We start from the raw sequence: 14,637 nt of genomic DNA on the forward strand, positions 1-14,637 counted from the left end.
GCCTAAAGAAATAAACTGTTTTTACTTTGGCTGCATGCTTTTAAAACTGTTAAAAGGCTGTCCTGTCCTTCTAAGCTGCCTTAAGCATTTAACAATATCATCACAGTATCACTTTGAGCCTCTGAAAACATGGGGTTTCCATCACTCATTTGAGGAAAGAGAAACCATTTGGAAGTGCCATTTGCCACTCATCTGGATGGGAAAATTAATTTCGCAAGCTGTGGGGAGTTTCCTGTCCATTTTTGAAAAGTCAGCTTACTAGATTTCCAAGCATGGTCCACTGCCCTGCCATGCAGTTCTAGGGAGCAGCCTTCAGTTCCATTCTTCGTGTGGGACAAACACGTGTGGCCCTCGCCCTCGGCTCACACTGTTGGCCATGCTGGGTAGTTACAAGCATGCATGTGTCCTGGAGAATGGTGTAACACAGCCTCATCCAGTTGGGGCAACTGACGTGACCAAGGAAGAGAATCTGGTCATTCCAGACAATCAAGAAGACTTTAGGGTATTTTATCCAGGGCTTCCCTGGTGGTTTAGAGGTAAAGAGTCTGCCTGCCAATGTAGGAGACACGGGTTTGATCCCTGGTTCAGGAAGACCCTACATGCCGTGGAGCAACTAAGCTCACGTGCCACAACTACTGAGCCTGTGCTCTACACCCCAGGAGCAGCAACTGAATGAGGAGCCCACATACAGTAACTACTGAAGCCTGTGTGCCTAGAGCCCATGCTCTGCAACAAGAGGAAGCAGTGGGTGACAAGAGAGACCCAGAGCAATGAAAAATTAAAAAAAAAAAAAAAGTTATTCAGTTTGTATACACACAAGAAAGATTTTGGGTATGTTTAACATGGATAATAGTGCACTTCTCAAATACTGTGTACATATGATGCGTTTGCTGGAAAATCTCAGTCATTGCCTGATGCAAACAACAGAGGCTGGGAAACATCACAGCTTCCAAGAGATGAGAGATGGAGAGACCTGAAGTGCAAGGCATGTGATAAAGAAAACCTCAGAGCCTGACAAGTGAGCACAGCTACTTGAAATCACCTTAATCAGGCCCCACCTTAAGTGGGGAGAGAAGGTGCTGGGTCAGTCTGTTCTCTGGATGCAATTCACCACCCAACTTCATCCCATTTTCCAGGACCAATCCCGCAATGTGTCTAGGAACAGCTGAGAAGCTTGGAGCCCAGATGAGGCCTCTTTGTTACCACCAGCTTACCACTGCTTTAAGTTTCCAATTTCAGCCTCAGCTAGCTGCAGCCAGAGGACCACTAAGATCTGGCCACTTTCTTCAATCAATACTGCTGCTAAGTCCCTTCAATTGTGTCTGACTGTGCAACCCCATAGACAGCAGCCCACCAGGTTCCTCTGTCCCTGGGATTCTCCAGGCAAGAGTATTGGAGTGGGTTGCCATTGCCTTCTCCGTCAATCAATACTACATCTAATCAACCTGGAGAGGAGAAACATCAATGTAGGATTTTCCCTCCTGGTCACTGCTTCAGAATCATGGTTAACACCCACATCTGGGGAAATCCCTGTTCAGACCATCTAAAAACCTACATGGACAGCTCAGTCTTGCAGTTGAACTCACTTCATCTCCTGTTCACCACTGCCCTCCTATTTACTAAACCCTTGGCCCAGGCTCGATTCCTGTTATTAATTTACCCGTTTATTAATCTCTGGGGACACCGGGTAAATGAATTAAGGGCAGTGTTTGGAAACAAAGTTTAGATCTGCTGTGATAATTCAAAGCACCCAGATTGATTTCATTTTCAGTCGCTTTTAGCCTTGAAAAGCCCTGTTGCCAACGATACCTGATGTAGAGGGACAAAACACGCCCCAAATTACTCTCATTCCTGCCAAATCCCTTCGGCGAAGCCGAGGAGGAAGCCGGGCCGGGACCAGGCGGGACTCCCCTACCTTTGGGTTCCCCATCCCCAGGCCACACCCCGTAGCCTCTCGGGGGTTCACTTTCTGTGGGGTCAAGGGCAGGAGTGGGCCTGCGCGGGCCCAACGCTGAGGCCTGCTCATCCCCTGCGCATACCCAAACTTGCCAGGCTCAGCCCCAAACCTGTTGGCAAAATAAACAAAGGCAAACACAGGGGACCCGACCTAGCCTGAGTGCCAGAGGTCGCCCCGCGCCGGCTCCCCCTTTGTCCCCACGCGGACGAGCTGCCAGTGAGCCCCAGAGCCCCGGCACACGCGCAACCCTTTCAGGGCGACCGCCTCGGTCCACACACGAAAGCGCTTTGCAATCACGCCCCCCACTCGCTCCACGCCGAATGCTCTCACGAGGGAGTTACCGTCTACGCCTACAATCACACACCGAATTCTTCCAGAACCGCTGGGTGGTTCGATCGCCCAGAATAATCTACCAGGGCAGCGCGATCGTGAGAAACTTTGTTTCCGGGGCCGGCGATCCCCGGTCGGACGCGGAGCCGGGCACGAAGCGCCCCGGGCCGCGGGAAGCCTCCCGGACGCCAAGTGACAGCAGCTCCGCGCGGGGTCGCCAACAGTCCCGATCCCAGAAGTTGTGCGGGCCGCGCTCGCCTCCCGGTCCTGCCTGCGCGGGGCCGGCGATCCACGCGGTTCTTACTGGAGGCGCGCCCGGCCTCCCCGGTCCCCGCTCCGGGACCACCGCACAGGCCTGCCCCACCCGCCCGACCCGGGGAGGGGGCGAGCCGGAGGTGCCGGCGGCCGCGAGGCCAGGCCGCGCAAGGGACCCGGCCCCCAGCCCCGGCTCCGGCACCGGCGCGCCCCGCCCCGGCTGCCCCGCAACTCCGCGAGCCGCCCAAGTTGGCGGCCTCCGCCCGGGCCACAGCCCCCGAGCCCCGACCCCCGGGCCCCGGCCCCTGGCCCCTGCTTACCTCGCGCGCCGCCCGCCGAGGCCGGGGCAACAGCGCGGGTCCCGGGCGGCTGCCGCCCTGCGCCCGCCCAGGCGCCGCTCTTTGTCTGCGCCGCTCGCTCCTCCCGCCGCTCGGCCGACGCTCCGGCCCGGGCGGACCCCGCGGGCCCGGCCGACCCCGCCGCCGAGCCCCGCGCCCGCCGGCCCGCTCGGCTCCGGCCTCGCTCCCGCCGCGGCGCCCCCGCCCCTCCCGGCTGCGCCCGCCGCGCGCCCTTCCTCCTCCTCCTCGTCCTCCTCCGCTCCGCCCAGTGACGCCGCCGGGGCCGCCCAGGCCCGCGCGCCCGCCGCCCGGGACCCACCTGGGCGCGCACGGCGGCCCGGCTCGGGCGGCGCCGGGACTGGCTCGAGGCTCAAACGCGGGCGCCGCCCGGCCCAGAGGACCCTGCGCTGGGCCGGGCCGGGCCGTGCCGGGCGCCGAGGGGAGGGGAGGCCCGGCTCCGACCCTGCGCGCCCGGGAGCGAATAGGAAGACGGGAGAGGCGAGAACAGCAGCAACCCGGCCTCGAAGGACCGACGGGTGGTCGGTCCATCCCCTTTTTGTTTGATTTTCTTATCAGGACGCCCTGGGGCTTGGCCACCGCCCCCTCTCCCGGAAGCCTTCCCACGACACCCTCGGCGGAGCAGGCCTGCGGTCCATCAGAAAAGTGACTTACAGAAAAATGTCACTTCCTCTGTGTAGTTGCTTCTGGGCATTTTTATTTATTTTCCTCGTATCTATTTACTTTCCCAACCAGACACTTTTTGACTCCCTCATTATCTTCGGAAGCAGTTCTTAAAAGCAGAAGAGGAAACCACAATGTGCCTGCCTCTGTGTCCAGCTCGAACCCGCCCACGGGGCGAAATCCTGGGTGGAACTGCAGGAATGTAGGTCCCAAGAGTTGTCATTGGTGGTGGGACCGTCCGGCCACCTGGCCACATGCTTACCTGTAAACACACTTGGAAGACTGAAACCCAAGAGGAGGGGCAAGACACAGGGTTCCTTAAACAGGCACATGTATCCAGATGTCTGTCATCAATCTCCCCCCATGTGGCTTCCCCAAAGGAAATACTACTATTCAAATGATTCTGATATCCTGGTGTAATAGCCCGGATCCATATTAATGAGGGTCTTCCTTAGGCTCCTGGCCTCTCATTATATTAAAGCAATCGTAATTTACCCCAGGTGACAAGGTGATGTCACTGAATGAATGCCTCTTCCCCAACACAAGTACCCAAGGAGGGTCCTGGAACCAGTATAGCTTTGAAGTCCCAGTTGAGTGTTTGACTGTCTGCTTCTTTAACTGTGGAACAAGGGTTTCTTACCCTATCGAAAATCTATCCAACATGGAGATAATATTTGCCCAGCTCCTCTGGAAGTCCCTGGCATACTTGCAGGCAGTAGGAAGCACTCAGTGGTCAGTGGCTGAGGGGGATCAGGGCACTGAGCCACCATCAGTCCAAGGTCAGGGTATCAGAGACAGCCACCTGTTCTACATCTTTGAGAAAGAAGCTCCCTCAGTCTGTTGTTTTGTGAAAACTTTGTCTTCCTAAGAAGGAAAGCAGAGTTTATAGTAAATGGTCTGGCCCAGTTCTAAATTAGTTTACTCAAAATAGGTATAACAACATTGACCCAGTTTTTTTGCTACTCCTCTGCTTTGTAACCTTCACTGAATCGAGAGTTGAACTCCTCTTCCTTCTCTGGGTCTCTGTAAACTCACCAAGGACATTCTCTGTCTGAAACCCAACATCTCTTTCTCAGTCTTTATCTGGCACAGTTTTCTATGCACATGGCATTTCTGCTGTTTCCTGAAATGCAGTCATCTATCTGTTCATTTATCTAACATCACTATCTTTCTGACTTGCCCACATCTGTTCTTATCTGGCATGTTCTCCTAACCTCCAACAGTCATATACCTGAAACAATATTGGCCCGTTTGTTTTCATTAATGTCTACCTTTCTTTTTAGAGAGGCTCAATCATTTTTTGTATATTTCCGGTCTGATGTTCGGGGATTAACTCTCAAACCTGCAGCCTCAGGGAGCTCCCAGCTCATCTGCCATTCCTCTAGGAAACTCAATTTCTTGAGTTTAATCAGGTTCAAAATGAAACTTCCCAATGGAGCTCCTCCTCCAATGATCACAGGCAACAAAAGGCCATCAGGCATCTCAGCTCCAGAGAGAAACCTTGTTGCAATTCGACTTCTTCCTTCCCTCTCCCCAAGCTTGTCGTTGGCAAGACCTAGCGTGGGCTCTGTCTTCAGGGTTCTAAGCTCCAGAGCAGCAGGAATTAAGTGTGGGCATCATTGTGGTGGCGGGATAACTCATTTGGTGTCTTTGCCAAAAAATGCTGAGCTGTCAGAAGTTTACAACACTTAAAAAAAATTTTTTTAATAAAAATAGAAGTTTGGAAGTTAGAAAGGTAATAACTCAAACTGGGATGGTGTGACTGGATGGGAACAGGTCTAGAAAAGTTGAGAGGAGAAGCTCAAAAGGAATGGACAGTACTGGATGTGGGGGCAGAAAAGAACAGGCTTCCAGTGTCGCCGAGGGATTTGGATGTGAGTATCGGCAAAGAAAAAGTGCCCATATCAGAAACAGAAAAGTTGGGTAAATTGGTTTGTGTGGGATAAACAATTCTATTTTTGGTCATTCGGTTACATTTAATTAATATTTATTGCCGACTTACTAAATGGGAGAGTACTCCACAGGAAGCCAGAAATGAGCAAGTCATAGTATTTGCCCTCAAGTGACTTTTGGCTATAAAACTAGCATTAGTGCTGTGAGTCTTCCACCTGTATAAAGAGCTTTATTGCCCTTGAATTGTGTTATCCCTCTTGACTCAGATGTAAACAGCCTGAGGGCAGGACCATGTCAGATTCTCTTCTGTGGCTCCAGCACCTTTTCCTACAGACCCAGGACAAGGCAGACACTTAATACATCTTTAATGATGGATGGAAACTCCAAACCTTCATGAGTTTGCCAAGAACAGAGGGCTGTGAGCATTAGCAAAGAGGACTGAAAAGAGGCCTTTATATCAATAACCTCAGATATGCAGATGACACCACCCTTATGGCAGAAAGTGAAAAAGAACTAAAGAGCCTCTTGATGAAAGTGAAAGAGGAGAGTGAAAAAGTTGGCTTAAAGCTCAACATTCAGAAAACAAAGATCATGGCATCCGGTCCCATCACTTCATGGCAAATAGATGGGGAAACAGTGGGAACAGTGTCAGACTTTATTTTGGGGGGCTCCAAAATCACTGCAAATGGTGATTGCAGCCATGAAATTAAAAGACACTTACTCCTTGGAAGGAAAGTTATGACAAACCTAGATAGCATATTAAAAAGCAGAGACATTACTTTGTCAACAAAGGTCCATCTAGTCAAGGCTATGGTTTTTGCAGTAGTCATGTTTGGATGTGAGAGTTGGATAAAGAAAGAAAGCTGAGTGCCGAAGAATTGATGCTTTTGAACTGTGGTGTTGGAAAAGACTTTTGAGAGTCCCTTGGACTGCAAGGAGATCCAACCAGTCCATCCTAAAGGAGATCAGTCCTGGGTGTTCATTGGAAGGACTGATGTTGAAGTTGAAACTCCAATACTTTGGCCACCTAATGTGAAGATCTGACTCATTTGAAAAGACCCTGATGCTGGGAAAGATTGAGGGCAGGAGGAGAAGGGGATGACAGAGGATGAGATGGTTGGATGGCATCACCGACTCAATGGACATGGGTTTGAGTAGACTCCGGGAGGTGGTGATGAACTGGGAGGCCTGACGTGCCGCAGTTCACGGGGTCGCAAAGAGTCAGACACAACTGAGTGACTGAACTGGAACTAGATGAACTCACTATCAGAATTTCAGGAACTTCCCTGGTCATCTGGTGGTTAAGACTTACCTTCCAGTGCAAGGGGTATGAGTTCAATCTCTGGTCATCCCTGGTTGGAGAGCTAGGGTCCCACATGCCTCCTGGCCAATAAACCAAAGCAGAAGCAATGTTGTAACAAATTCAATAAAGAGTTTTTTTTTTAATGGTCCAGGTAAAAAAAAATCTTAAAAAAAAAAGGAGTTTCAAAATAAATGCTGATGGAATTTCAGATTTCAGTGCTTCATTTTATCCACATTTTGTCTATTTCTCACCAAAACTCCCAAGTACATCTCCATTACCTCTTCAGATTCAAGAAAGAATTGGCTGGAAACCCATGAAATCCATCTCTTAGGGACAGACAGGATTAAGCTTTAAAAACACACACACACAAATACAGAGTCAATTTCATACAAACCAAATAAAGTAAGCTGTATTCCCCATCTGATCAATATAATTCTCCTGCTTCTAGCTTTGAATTATGGTCAGGACTTCAGGAAACAGATACGCATTATCCAATTGTTTAAAGAAAAACAGAGAAAACAACACCATAAAGTCGACTGCAATTTAGGGTTAAAATAAATTAGAGGAAAGTTAGTGTGCTGTGCAATCTTTTTTTTTTTTTTTTTGGACTATAATTTATGTACAATTTTTTCAGATTCTGCATAGAAGTGATATCATATGATATTTGTCCTTCTCTGACTTCTCTCTGTATGACGATCTCTGGGTCCATCCATGTTGCTGTAAATGGCATTTTTTATGACTGAGTAGTATTCCTTTGTATATATGTACCACATTTTCTTTATGCATTCCTCCATCAATGGATGTGTTTTGCCAAGGAATACTTCCTGTGGTTATAAACACACAGATCAGAACTTTAAAACTTGAAGCATGCTTCCTTTGAGATAGAAAAGTGATCACACTTCAAAAAAACTTTTTTTTGTTATTAGCAGCAGAGTGGAATTAATTTTAGATAGGAAAAATTTTAACAGGAGCTCCATAACTTCAGAAAAACTAAGAGGATTTTACTGACATTTCCATTTTGAAATCTGCCTTTAGGTGAACGAACATCACACATGAAACATTTCTGTATTTCATAATAAAACCTCAGTTAATCAGGGTGCCTCAGGAATAGGGCTGTTCTGCTAAATTAAATTTCATTTTGGGTAAGGATTAACCAGAAAGCCCCTTTAGCTGGAACATAAGTTGAAATTTTAAAAAATACATATTGCAAGTTGATATCTCCTCTTTAAAATGCACTATAGTAAATGAAGGGGCTTCCTGGTGGCTCAGATGGTAAAGAAGCCACCTGCAAAGCAGGAGACGGAGTTAGCGACTCAGCGACTGAACAACAACAAATTTGGAAATAGTGTTTTTTTAAATGTAATATATGTTTAGCTATTTATATTGCTTAAGTTATTGATGCTGTAGTTGCTCATTCATTGTATTCTTACCACTTGCCAAGTCCTTTGTCTGATCCTCACAACCCGCTGAGGGAAGCCCAGTGGATGCATGTCTAAGGCAGCACCGTGGTAGGCCTTTCAGGGCCCTCCTCCCAGGGCCCCCTTTGAGACTGAGGCTTGCCTTCACCCAGGAGCCACTGTGGTGGGTCCCTGACCCGCATGCTCTCCCCACCTACCATCTGAGAAAACTCCCCTCTTGCGCAGTCATTATTACCTGCTATTTTTCAAGTACATGCAGATGCCATCATGAGGAATAAAGCACAAATTTTGTGATATTACTGAATTCACTGTAGCTTTTAGTCCCATGGTTGGCTAATCATATTTAAACTACTGTCACTAACACATGAAAATATTTGAAAAGAAATATGTTTATGTTTAAAGGTATCCTCCCACTCAAAATTTTGGAGTCACTGTTCTAATCTGTAACAGAAAGACAGTTTTGACACGGCCGAAGCTCTGTGGACAGGGACTCAGGAGAGAGTCTGCCATTTGCTTCCTGTTCACAGCCCTTCATCCTCTGCAGAGTCCCTTCAACTGGATTCACACCAGGGTTCTTTGCTCTGTTCTTCTTGGCCTCTGCTTCTCTATCTTGCTCTCATCTTCTGCCTATGTTTTATTTTTAAATTAATTTTTATTGGAGTATAATTGCTTTACAATGTTGTGTTAGTTTCTACTGTTCAGCAAAGTGAATCGGTTATACGTATGCATCTATCACTTTTTTTTTTTCATTTCCTTCCCGTTTAGGTCACCACAGAGCATTGAGTAGAGTTCCCTGTGCTATACAGTAGGTTCTCATTGGTTCAGTTGCTAAGTCACATCCGACTTTTACCACCGCATGGACTATAGCCCGCCTGGCTCCTCTGTCCATGGGATTTCCCATGCAAGAATACTGGAATAGGTTGCCATTTTCTTCTCCAGGGGATCTTCCTGACTCAGGGGTCAAATCTGGGTCTCCTGCATTGCAGGTGGTCTGCTCCTTTGAAGGTGGATTCTTTACTGACCGAACCACCAGGAAAACCACCAGGGTCTCATTAGTTATCTATTTTATACACAGTATCAATACTGTATATATGTCAATCCCAATCTCCCAATTCATCCCACTCCTCCTACCTATATTTTTAATTATTTTCAGGTAGGCAAGAATACACAGACGAACAGTACAAAAAAGATCTTCACAACCCAGATAATCACAGTGGTGTGATCACTCACCAAGAGCCAGACATCCTGGAATGTGAAGTCAAGTGGGCTTAGAAAGCATCACTACAAACAGAGCTAGTGGAGGTGATAGAATTCCAGTTGAGCTGTTTCAAATCCTGAAAGATGATGCTGTGAAAGTGCTGCACTCAATGTGCCAGCAAATTTGGAAAACTCAGCAGTGGCCACAGGACTGGAAAAGGTTGCTTTTCATTCCAATCCTAAAGAAAGGCAACGCCAAAGAATGCTCAAACTACCACACAATTGCACTCATCTCACACGCTAGTAAAGTAATGCTCAAAATTCTCCAAGCCAGGCCTGGAGAACTTCCAGATGTTCAAGCTAGTTTTAGAAAAGGCAGAGGAACCAGAGATCAAATTGCCAACATCCGCTGGATCATCGAAAAAGGAAGAGAGTTCCAGAAAAACATCTATTTCTGCTTCATTGACTATGCCAAAGCCTTTGACTGTGTGGATCACAATAAACTGTGGAAAATTCTGAAAGAGATGGGAATACCAGACCACCTGACCTGCCGCTTGAGAAACCTGTATGCAGGTCAAGAAGGAATAGTTAGAACCAGGCATGGAACAACAGACTGTTTCCAAATAGGAAAAGGAGTACGTCAAGGATGTGTATTGTCACCCTGCTTATTTAACTTATATGCAGAGTACATCATGAGAAATGCTGGGCTGGAAAAAGCACAAGCGGAATCAAGATTGCCAAGAGAAATATCAATAACCTCAGATATGCAGATGACACCACCCTTATGGCAGAAAATGAAGAGGAACTAAAAAGCCTCTTGATGAAAGTAAAAGTGGAGAGTGAAAAAGTTGGCTTAAAGCTCAACATCCAAAAAATGAAAATCATTGCATCTGGTCCCATCACTTCATGGAGATAGATGGGGAAACAGTGGAAACAGTGTCAGACTTTATTTTGGGGGCTCCAAAATCACTGCAGATGGTGACTGCAGCCATGAAATTAAAAGACGCTCACTCCTTGGAAGAAAAGTTGTGACCAACCTAGATAGCATATTCAAAAGCAGAGACATTACTTTGCCAACTAAGGTCCATCTAGTCAAGGCTATGGTTTTTCCAGTGGTCATGTATGGATGTGAGAGTTGGACTATAAAGAAAGCTGAGCACAGAAGAATTGATGCTTTTGAACTGTGGTGTTGGAGAAGACTCTTGAGAGTCCCTTGGACTACAAGGAGATCCAACCAGTCCATTCTGAAGGAGATCAGCCCTGGGGTTTCTTTGGAAGGAATGATGCTAAAGCTGAAACTCCAGTACTTTGGCTACCTCAAGCGAAGAGTTGACTCATTGGAAAAGACTCTGATGCTGGGAGGGATTGGGGGCAGGAGGAAAGAGGGATGACAGAGGATGAGATGGCTGGATGGCATCACTGACTCTATGGACATGAGTCTGAGTAAACTCCGGGAGTTGTTGATGGACAGGGAGGCCTGGCGTGCTGTGATTCATGCGGTCGCAAAGAGTCGGACACAACTGAGCAACTGAACTGAACTGAACTGAGGCATTCCCTCCTCACCTTGATCAGCACTTTCTGTATTCTTTAATCCTTTCCTGTTATCATCATCTACCACTCTCCCTATCAGATTTGAGGAACTTACCCCAATGCAGAGATGGAGAGTTAGACTAGAGCAGATGCACACAGGTGCATACTATCCATGAAGGCTGGCTGTGCTGAGGGTAGCAGACACAGCTGGCATCCACTCACATCCAGGAAAGCACCCTGTCCCTGCCTGTGGACCCCGCTTCTGCAGCCAGCGGCATGGTGCTCCAGGCTCTCCCTGGCTCAGAGTCTGTTCTCTCCAAGTGAAGGTTAGAGGTACTAGGATAGGACACCTCCCAGAGTCCTCCAGTCACTGACTGATGGAAACTGTCTGCCAAACAGACCAGCTCCGTCTTCCCTTGGGTGGGATAGCCAGAGCGTGTGTTCCACTGGCTCACAGGGTTCCTAGTGCGATGACCCTCCAGGTGTCCGCAGTAGTAACTTGCTTCATAAAAAAACCTTCTGTCATCCCTTCCTTCTGCTGCTCCCCTGATAATGTTTCCTGGGCCCCACTCCCAAATAACCTTGTGCTGTAATCCCAATCTCAGACATTGCTTATGGGGAACTCCAAGTTAAGTCCTTTGGCCCTAATAAAGGGAAGTCATTTGCCCTAATACCTTTTAAACAATCTGTTTCTAAATTAAAGAAAAGGGTATTTGGCTGTCATCTAGTACTGCTTAGATTTATATTAATTATTCCATTACCTGGATTGACACTTACATAGTTGTGACCAAACAAGCCACTTAACTTCATGCCTCAGCTCCCTTATTGTATTGTATTGGTTTGGCCAAAAAGTTAATTCAGGTTTTTCCGTAAGATGTTATGGAATAAGGGTCTGAACTGGAGAAGCAATTCTCAAAGTACAGAATTCCCCTGATGTACTTTAAAAATTCTCCAGATACCCAGACAAAACTGAAATGTGAATACAAAAAGGTGCCCTCAGAGTCATTCAAGTTAAATGACAGAAATATCAGGAGAAGAACTGACAGAGGAAGAACTCACTGGCTGTTGGGCACTGGGAGGTGGTTATGGGTCTCTCGTGTTTCTGCTCATCCTGCAACCAGAGGCTCTGACCACCTTTATTCCAGACTGTCCTTTCAAAGCTGTTGTATGGCAAAGAGCCTTGGGAAACACAGGTAGTATCTTCTAACAGGCCAGTGGGCAGGTCTGTTTACTGTCTAATGTAACAAGGACTATGAACAGGGCAGTGGGTGAGCAGATTTGATGGCTTGCTGCCCGTAGTAAGAAGCTCAAGTTCCCTGAGCTCTAGGGTTTTCAGTCCAGATAAAAGCCCACACCTCTTGCTCTCTGGGAGCACTAAACCCTTTGTCTCTGACCCAAGAATCTTGTATCTTCTGGTGGCATTCTTGAGTCTATGCAAGGTAACTTATTACCTCACAGGTCAGGTAAAGTCTCAGACCCTTTGCAGTACTTAACTTTTGAAAGAAAAAAAAAATGCTGCTGAATCCTGTACTATTGGTGTTAGTAATGAGATTCAGGCTGGTAGAAGAGTTTGTACCATAAGTTGACTATCACTGTCCAAGGACAGGGTCTAAAGTAGAACCTGAGAACACACACAGGTCCAAGGTTCTGAAGCCATCGGCTTGGAGAGTGAGACAAGCAAAATCTTTATATTGCGAATTGGCAAGTATATGGATGTTGGTGGTTTCTCCATGTTTATGGTTTTGTATGTATTCTTGCAGCAAACAAGAAGCTATTTATCATTTTATTAAACACTCACCACTGACATTTTAGGAGAAGGGAGCTGTAACTGCTTAGAACACCAATAACACACCACAGATAACCTTATAAAAAGGTGGCAGTGTCTGTGTAATGAGTGATAGCAGTGGAGGAAAACTGCTCCCATAAAAATTATTGCCAATAGATGTGCTAGTGTTTGTATAACAGGCCTTGGTTGTTACCAAGAAAGTAACTTTTTTTTTTTGGTGTTGGGTAGCATCATACAAATTGAAAGCTTTTATTAAAGGATTGTCTTCCCACTGCGAGCTTCTCAGATATTTATGGTGATAAATGTGGTGAATTGCAGAATTTTCTCTTCATACTGAAGTCACGGGTTACACTGAGAGGCACCATTACTATTATGTAACAGGAGTATCTTTAGCTAAAATCCTCAAACCTAGCAGGCCTGTGCTGTTTGCACATCTTGCTGATATTTTTAAAGAACTAAATTTGGCAACTGAGGGCCCCCTATGCTAGCATGCCTTAAATTATAATTACAATGTCAGGATTGAAACTGAGAGCTTAAGTTTGGACTCAGCATGCAAAACAAAGCAGATCATGGTATTTAGAAACTTCAAATGACCATCTGACAAAGGACTCTGCATTTCTGTGTCTGATTTTTTCAAATTAATATAATTTTATATTGTTCAAGGTTACATTTGAAAAGTATTTCCTTCCCAGTGATCATTAACATGAGCTGAAGTGTTTGATCAACCACCATCAAATTAAACAACTATCAGTTAAGAACTAACAGCACTTCTCTGATATTGTTAGATAAAAAATGCCTTACTATTTCTCCATCAAGTTTCTGAATTGGCTTAATGGATATGTATCCTCACTTGCTAAAAAGTTGTGTTTAAAATGTTTACCATTTGAAACTACTTGTCTTTGTGAATTATCATCATTTGAATTCTGTTCAGCTATACTGAAAGGGCATACTGCCTCTGAGACCCATAGGTCCTAATCCTAAACTCTGTATTCATTCTATAGATCTCAGTGATTGATTTTATGAGTCAGTGTTATGGATTTGAATGTGTAAGTGTCTGACTCCGCAACCCCATGGACTGACTGTAGCGTGCCAGGCTTCCCTGTCCTTCACCATTTCCTGGAGTTTGCTCAAATTCATGTGTCTTGAGTTGGTGATGCCATCCAACCATCTTATCCTCTGTCATCCCCTTCTTCTTTTGTCTTCAATCTTTCCCAGCATCAGAGTCTTTTCCAATGTGTAAATAAATTTATGTTAACAAAATACCATATTTTTTGTTTAACATATTAGAGTTTACTTAAGATTTTATCTTTGTAAGATACTTCTGGGGGAAAATATTTTGAAATCCTTAGACTAACTGGGTTTTTAAAATTTTTTTATTTTTAATTGAAGCATAATTGCTTTACAATATTGTGTTGGTTTCTGTGGCTTCCCAGGTGTCTCAGTGGTAAAGAATTCACCTGCCAAGCAGGAGATGCAAAAGACTCAGTTTCAATCCTTGGGTTGGGAAGATCCCCTGGAGGAGAAAATGGCAACCCACTCTAGTATTCTTGCCTAGGAAATCCGATGGACAGAGGAGCTTGGCAGGCTACAGTTCAAACGGTTGCAAAGAGTTGGAAATGACTGAGCATGAACACAATTGATTTTTAATTGATTTTTCCTCAATTCTAAAGACTCTGTTCCTCTAATTTGAACTTGAACCTCTCAATTTTCCAAAATTATTAAACAAGAAGACAGAAATGTTACCCAAATGGACATATATACCAAACACACACACAAACTCTTGTCTTACTGTCCCAGCTTTGCTTTACCTAGCGGGATCTAGTTGCATTATTCAGTCACTGTCTGAATCAGACCTGCCAACTTTTCTGATTATTCACTTTGTATGAATAAGTCCCCATGTCTCTTTCCTCAAGCTGCTTTTGCTCTGGTTCTCTGATGATTGTCTACTT

At 46.0% G+C, this 14,637-nt stretch overlaps 1 protein-coding gene across 3 annotated transcripts in view; it reads right to left on the minus strand.

The window, feature by feature from the left end:
• Positions 1-3,427, minus strand: part of NCK2 (NCK adaptor protein 2) — a 115,246-nt gene extending 111,819 nt beyond the window's left edge. Inside the window, exon 1 of one of the 3 annotated variants that reach the window (XM_061432554.1) lies at positions 3,200-3,427. The gene's annotated coding sequence lies outside the window, so the exon portion shown is untranslated. Of the gene's footprint in view, positions 1-2,862; positions 2,954-3,199 lie in introns of those variants that run through there. The other 2 variants (XM_061432555.1, XM_061432553.1) reach the window with 2 other exon arrangements.
• Positions 3,428-14,637: the final 11,210 nt, after the last annotated feature.

This window comes from Bos javanicus, chromosome 11 (genome assembly GCF_032452875.1).
Source record: "Bos javanicus breed banteng chromosome 11, ARS-OSU_banteng_1.0, whole genome shotgun sequence".
Classification (NCBI taxonomy): domain Eukaryota; kingdom Metazoa; phylum Chordata; class Mammalia; order Artiodactyla; family Bovidae; genus Bos; species Bos javanicus.